The sequence below is a fragment of the Anas acuta genome, chromosome Z (genome assembly GCF_963932015.1).
Source record: "Anas acuta chromosome Z, bAnaAcu1.1, whole genome shotgun sequence".
Classification (NCBI taxonomy): Eukaryota; Metazoa; Chordata; class Aves; order Anseriformes; family Anatidae; genus Anas; species Anas acuta.
In genome coordinates this window covers 73,329,934-73,337,421 of record NC_089017.1, presented here as the reverse complement: position 1 = coordinate 73,337,421, position 7,488 = coordinate 73,329,934, and positions in this window count along the sequence as shown.

The window sequence follows — 7,488 nt, the reverse complement described above, 5'->3', positions numbered from 1 at the left end:
AAATCAATGATTATCACTTGTGTAGTCTAGAAGCACTGGTTTCCTGTATGATGAGATGGTTCGTTCTCTGAAGCCACACTCACAATCCCACTCTTGCTATGAACAATGTCTTTGAACTGCAGTTGCTCTAAAAGAGACAGACACTTCTTAATAGTCAGTAAATTAACAAGCCAATTATTTAAAGATTCTTTTAATAGCAGGAAATATACCAAGTGCCTTACATGCATGACAGCTGACAACTCCCTGCTTATGGAACAACAGAGATATTATCAACTGGGAAGAGTCTCACGGCATCCTTCTCCCTCAAGCTGAGGTTTATTCCAGTGCTCCAGTTCTACCTGGCTTTGCCTTTTGGCTTGACCTTATCTTTCAAACTACTTAGGAAAAAAACTAGAAGTACACTGGTTACAAGTTACTTGATTCAGTCACTGAACAAATAGGGTTTCTGCTTAGAAGCTTTGCTGATTTTTCCTGGTTTGGTCATTTGTTCTAATACAGTGCACTAAGCACTAGCAGATGAATTGTAGTTAGTGCCCATGAAATCTTTGTGTGCATTTTGTTATAATTTTCATTGACCAATCTGGTGCACAGTTAAACAGAGCATATAACTATTCTAGTAATACCATCTTTTTAAAAATTATTATTATTCAAAGTGTATCAAAGAAAAAAAAAATACCACAGTAAGGATTTATTCTTTCAAGAATTGCATGTTTTCTACTTCTGAAGGCCAAAACTCAGACTGCCATAGCTTCAGTCGTGCAGAAATTATCTTTCTACACGTTGTGTACAATGTCACATCTGAAAAGTTGTTTAAATATGAGATGGAAAATTCATTTGTATGCATCAAGTTATTCCTTCTGAAAATAAGTCACAGAAATGATATAATTTTAAAGAAACATGTTTAAAATTATGGTATTATTTTATATACTTCAAGGAAACAAGATTTTATTTTTTTTTTGTTTTGTTTTTTAAATAATCCGACTTATTAGAATTCCTTTTTTTTTTTTTTTCCTCAGAACAAAGTTCATGATTTGTCATTTTTTTAATACTATTTCTATGCAAAATAGCATGAGAGAATGAATTTATGTGAAAAGTTTCACAGACTGGACACCAACCCATCTCTTTACCCCATCTCTCTCCAAGCCTTAGTCCAGAAGGACTGGTGAGGAAAAACTGCATGCAAGGGTAGGTGTAAAAGATGAAACTTTTTATTTATTTATTTATTTTAAAGAGGGATCTCATCTTGGAAGCAAGTGAACTGTAGAAAGACCAATGCTAAGGCCCATGTTAGGTGATGGAAAATGCTGTGAGACAGAATGTCCATTGAGTCAAATGCTGTCCTTGGAAGGCACCTCAAGAGACCAAATTGCCTTATCCTCCACAGATTAAATTGGGCAACACTTCCATTGTTGTCAACAAGCATTAATTGAATAAAGATTGGAGCCACACACAACCATTTGGAGTTCAGCTGTAGCAATGCATTATTCCTAATTTCTTAGCAAAGCCTGTTCACACTGACAAGTAACCAGAATTTACTATGCAACAGTTATCTAAACTGCAAGCCAAAGTAGCATACAAAGTAAGTTTGGGGAATTTGTTGCTACCTGACATTCACAGTCCCACTCCATGCACATTATGATAGAACACGAGAGTGAGTGAAATTGCATGTCATTTCTGATCACTCTGCAGCACTGAAAAATACACTGAAGAATTGGAATTGCCCGCTTTAATTAAGCATCTTAGCAATGTCCCCAGTAATTACAGAATAAATGTAGGCTATAATGGCACCGGATGCTAAACCTTCAATAAGGCTAGATAAATATGTGACCTATACAAAGGAAATGAGAATGAATTCACGCTCTTGTTTATCATCCCTTCTTATGACCTCCAGGATTAGCAAGGATGTTCTTTATTTGCTTGGTGGTGCATTTTGGAAAAATGTTATTACCAAGCCACATTTTGCATTTTGCTACAGTTTAAATGCAAAATATCTTCAGACAGACTGGAAAGATTCAAATCCAAAATTTTAGTAAGATGATTCTCCACTATCTTTATAAATGTTCAAGGCCAATTTCTCTCCATCCACTGAACTCCAGAGCCTGCAACCATTACTCATATGATAGGAGTTGTATGCATCTGTCCAAATTAAAGCCTTAAGTTTTGGACACCTGGAAAATAAGTTAAAAAAAAAAAAAAAAAAAGCGTCAAAGTAAATAAGTAAAAAACAGTAAAGTGAATATTAAATGATTTGAAGTGCACTTCTGTGGCGTGTGATTCCTGGTAGCATGACTCCTGAACATACCCTAAAACATCTTGTAAAAGAGAAACTGGTCACAGCTTACTGACACTTGCTGGGGACCCCAAAGCCCACCATGGCCTTGAAATTAGCCTGGCAGTCTTTGGCAATCCCAGGTCAGCTGCTGACTTAACTCATTAGTCACGTTAAGGCGTGTGGTACCTTCCAGTATTAACAGAACCCTTGCCAGTTTCCAAGGGCACTGACTGTGCTAATTGTAGCCTCTCACTTCTGTCTAGACACCACACTAATCCCAGCCGTTGACCCTTGGGAACTCGCCTTTAGTTCTGATTAATAACCACTAATGTTTTTCCAAGTCAGATGTGGGCCCATGGAGCAGACTGATACCTAGTGAAGGCATCAAACAAAAATACTGATGCTTTATTTATTTATGTTGATTACTCTTAAAATCCAGATCTAAATCCGAAATCAGTCTCACTTAACAGAGGCAGTTCCAGGTGTCACCACATCTGGCTGCCAGGTCCCCTCTGTTGGCTATTACCACTTTCAAAACTGAAGGAGCAAAGCAAAATATGTCCACACTTCAGCATATCCCAGTCTGCTCCCACAAGCACACTTTTTGGCATTGTAAATAAGTTGAGCTGTAAACAGCACAGCTCTAGCATGGAAGTGCTTCTTACTCCATTGTCACTGTTGTAGGAGTAGTAAAATCCAGTTAATGGGCAAGACAGTCACCCAAGTGTAACCTTTGTAGAATCCAAAAAATGTTAGGACTAGGATTGGGATTTGCTAGGTTTATTTCTTAGTCTCAAAGATTTGTTCAGGAGAGACTTGTCTCGGTGAAGGTGACGCTGGCAAAATCTGAGTTAAAGATACCCAGACTAATTTCCAGCAAAGCTCATGAGGACAACTTACTGCTCTTTGTGAATTACAAGGTCTGCTGTACAAACACACTGTTGTCACATAAGATAATACAATTTATGGAATCACTGTAATTGCCATCAATTGAAATAATAATAATAATAATAATAATAATAATAATAATAATAATAATAATAATAATAATAATAGAGCAATTGCATTAAGAATTCAACAGTCTGACAAAAAAAAGGAATAAAAGAATAAAGAAGATCATGGCTAAAGAAGGAATTGGCCTCAAGAATACATAAGGATGAGGACGCGAACTCCAGGCATATCATCTAACAAACATGTATAAGGTGTGGTTTTGGCATGTGCTCTTTGGAGTTACTGCCTATGGTTGGGGAAGATGCAGGACAAGGAGTCTTTGCTTAATGGTGTGGCAAATAGCCTGAACATAGCCAAAGAAGCAATTCCCAAAATGTGAATTATTTCCCTCAGAAGGCAATCCTCTGACTTACTGGTCTGGTAACAAGTCTGGTACACATCTGGTACAAATGTTGCTTAAGGTGAGCTGGCAAGATACAAGAAACAACGATGTTCCACTCTGAATCAATCAGTTACCCAATTATTCACATTCTCTGCAAAGTGGTTCATATTACAGGGCAGTCTTTTAAGTACATGCTGGAATTATTTCAGTTTAAACTAAACCAAATATATTCCAGGAGATACTTGATGTGCTTCTGGTTATAATGGCCCCCCTTCCCCACCAACTGTGTACAATGTCAAGATATGCTCCTCCGTTCCAGCTGTGTCATCTAAAGTCTGCTCCTACTGGGCCATGATCCACCCTAATGTAGACAAGGGTCGGTTTGCCAGAAAGTGTCAGGACAGTGTCAGTTTGCTAGAAAGCTTGCTTCTTATCCTAAAATTAAAGTTCTTTAGACAAATGTACCTTTTATCTTTTAAATCAAAGTTCACTTAATGTGTGATAAAGTAGCTTTTTACAGAAATAAACTTGTTCCAGCTCAAAAGTGAGTATTTATTCAATCTGGAGTTGACTAAATGTCATTACATATTTTAAGATATCTTGTTTTGCTATATAATCACAAAAGTAGTATTTTTATAATAAATCTTTAGCATATCTAAAGTCCTGGTCAGCACTTCTATGGAAGCTGCCTTACCACTTCAACTAAGTTATTCAGAAACATACATATTCCCTTGCTGAAGACTGCTTACTCTTAAAAATAAATAAATAAATGCCTCCAGCTATTTTTAGAGGATTGTATGATTTAAGAATTGAAGGATAGGTAAAGATTTTAAATGTATCAGAGCCAAAAATATATTTAAAATATTAGAGGCATTTTTTATATCAGTCCTTGCAAATATCAGGGAGAAATATAAAGCAGATGCTGTTGCATTATATGTGAAAATATTCTAATGTAAAATAAGTGCAGTGTAACATCACTTGAAATACCTCTATCCATCCATTAAGTTATGAAATAAAGCCTGCTTTCATAAGCAATACTTATTATTACTCTTGACATAATTTGCAAATGAGCAAATAAAAACCATGCAAACTAAAACATTGAAAAATGCCAAAATTTTCTGATAGAAAATAGATGGGACTGAAAACGTGTTTTTAAAAGTGTATTGTTTTTCCTGCTGTGCCCTGATGTGATTTCTCATTTCATTTTCTTCCATTACGCATTAAAAATATTAACTGAACCCACTGAGTTTTAGACTTGGTCTAACCTTGGCTGGCATGCCTTCACAAGTCTTTTTCCATGTGAATTTCTCTGTGCTACCTGTATGTGAAAGAATGAAGATTGTACAAGAAATATCCGCTCACCTTTTGTCACTATTTTTGTGTCTTCTGATGACAAATACACAGGACAGAAGTAGTTCTTCTCCCAGAGATACTAAATTTACTTGTGTTTAGAGCCTACCATTCTGCTAGAGCTCCAGCCTTTGATCATCTGTAATGACCTGGGCACTCAACAGGTTGATTGCCTGTCTGCTGAATCTGTACACGTTTCTAATAGGATGGGCTGAAGAAGATGGCAGAGAGTGAGAATCCTATTTCTAAACCACAAATTCAGAGGTCCTATTGCTCCCACGGTTCAGCAGATCATGTTCTGAGCCCAGCTTTATTCTGGATGAAACCACTTCACTATGGCAACAACATGCATTTTGCCAAAAATGCACATTTGCACTGTTATGTTGATTTGGGGGACTACTGACACTGGAGACCTTGCTGGTAATTGGAGGATTGACTAGAAATTTCCTGGCAGATTTTTTCTTTTTTTTTTTCAACAGAAAATGATAATCACTACATCAAAATGAGTCAAAGTTAACAAAGCTCCAGCTGTGACTCACTTAGACTCATGCTAGCACAACTTGTTAGTCCTTTCCATAGGATACTGTAAATGCAGAGGACAGAGACCTCAGAGTTGTATGTTGTAGGATGAAGAGAGCTGGAGAGTGTGCTTGGTAGGACATTCAGGAGAGTCAGTGCATCAGGCAGAGTATTTCAGGAGTTCAGTGTCTTGTGCTTCCAGGTACATCTGATGAGATCAACTGACCAGAGATCCCTGAACTGGGACGCTCCGTCACCGACCTGAGAAGCCTCCTGCTTTGACTTTACAGGGTTTCCAAGGCACTGAACTCAGGTTTCAGCATTGTTTGTTCATTAAGAGGGACTACTTGTTTGGGGGTACACTGCAAACCATTGTTATAAACTTAATGGGCTGCAAGAACTTATCCTTAAAGACATTATTTAAAGACATATACAATTCAGGACCATGCTTTGCTCAGCTGTCAGTTCCTCTGACAGAAGAGGTTATCCCATGGCTTAAAAATTGTGCTTGGAATCTGATGGTTAAAAAAGTCGAAAGCACCTTTTTGAGTCACTGTATTTTTCATATCGTGTCTGATTTGTTGCAGCAGGCCTTAGCATTTGTATGGAAAAAGGACACCATGACTCACTGTGATGCAATGCAGTGGAAAGTGGAAACAAAAATAAATAAATAAATAAAAATTCGAAGGTACAATATTCTCTCAATAAAAATGACAAATAATAGATCTGGATTTTTGCAACAAATTAACTCTTTCAGTTACCCATAAAAATTGGGAATATTCCTCTATTTCCTGTAATTATTAATTATGGAGCAGTTGTTGCTTCTGTGCATTGGGCTTACTTGGCAAGTTAGCTTGAGGGTTGTAGGGGTGAACTCTGTGAGCAGAGCCCCATGTCAGAGAGGGACCAGCTCCAGCTGCTCCAAAAGGGACCTGCCACTGGAGTTCCTGAAGAGCTGCTGCCTGTGGGCAGCCCCCGCAGGCTCAGTTCGGGAAGGACGATATCCCATGGGAGGGACCCCACGGGGAGCAGGGGCAGAGAGTGTGTGGTTTTAATTTGCTTTTAGTTCTCACTGCTCCAGTCTGTTAGTAACCGGTAATAAATTGCTTTAATCTCCCTATGCTGAGTCTGTTTTGCCCATGATTTGTCCTTACTTCAACCTCTGAGCCCTTCTTCATCTCATTTTCTCTGGGTGCTCTTTTGAGGAGAGGATGTGATAGAGCAGCATGTTGGTGCCGAGCTGCCATCCGTGTGAAACCACCACAGTATGTTCTAGTGACAATACTCTGTTTATAACTCCTATCTTAATCATTCATCTCCACTGTAGCAGAAAGCACTGAAGCTGCTCATTGAAACTTCCATCCATAGTATGAGAATGGTGTTGCCCAGCTCAGTCCTAGATGTACTTTTATTCATTGTTCCGGAGCTGTTTTTTTCCCTTCTTATATTCCTTCTCCTGTGTTTTTGTCTTCTCATGGTATTTTCTACATTGACATTACCAGCTAACAGAAATCTCTCAAGTCCCCCATGTCACAATCTTCCATATGTTTTTTTTTTTTTTCCTGTCCATTTTCTCCGATTTCTGTTCTTGTCTCCACCCATCTCAGGTTTTCTTACTCATCTCACTATTTGATTTTGTTCCATTTTCAAAGATCTATTCCAATTCAATAGTTGAGTGAGCTGTCTCCTATTTATTTCCTCCTCCCACCCCCAAAGAGATTAGGAGATTAGTCTTAAAAAAACCACTAATAATATCCTAACTTTAATGTTAGGTCCTTCAAGCAGTGCAGCCCCACCTTCTATCTGTTATGCATAGCAGAAGCTGTGGCCATCAAGCCTAAGAAGTTGAAGCAAGTCTGCAGCTCTCATTTTTTTTACTAAGCCTTCCTCTTATTCTGCTCCCTCTAGGTTTATGCAATAAACTTCTATAAAACATAATGTAAGGCCATTGTAAGAATACCTGATTAACATATCTGGAAATGTCTTGGAAAAATAAGCTGCAGATGATATCTTG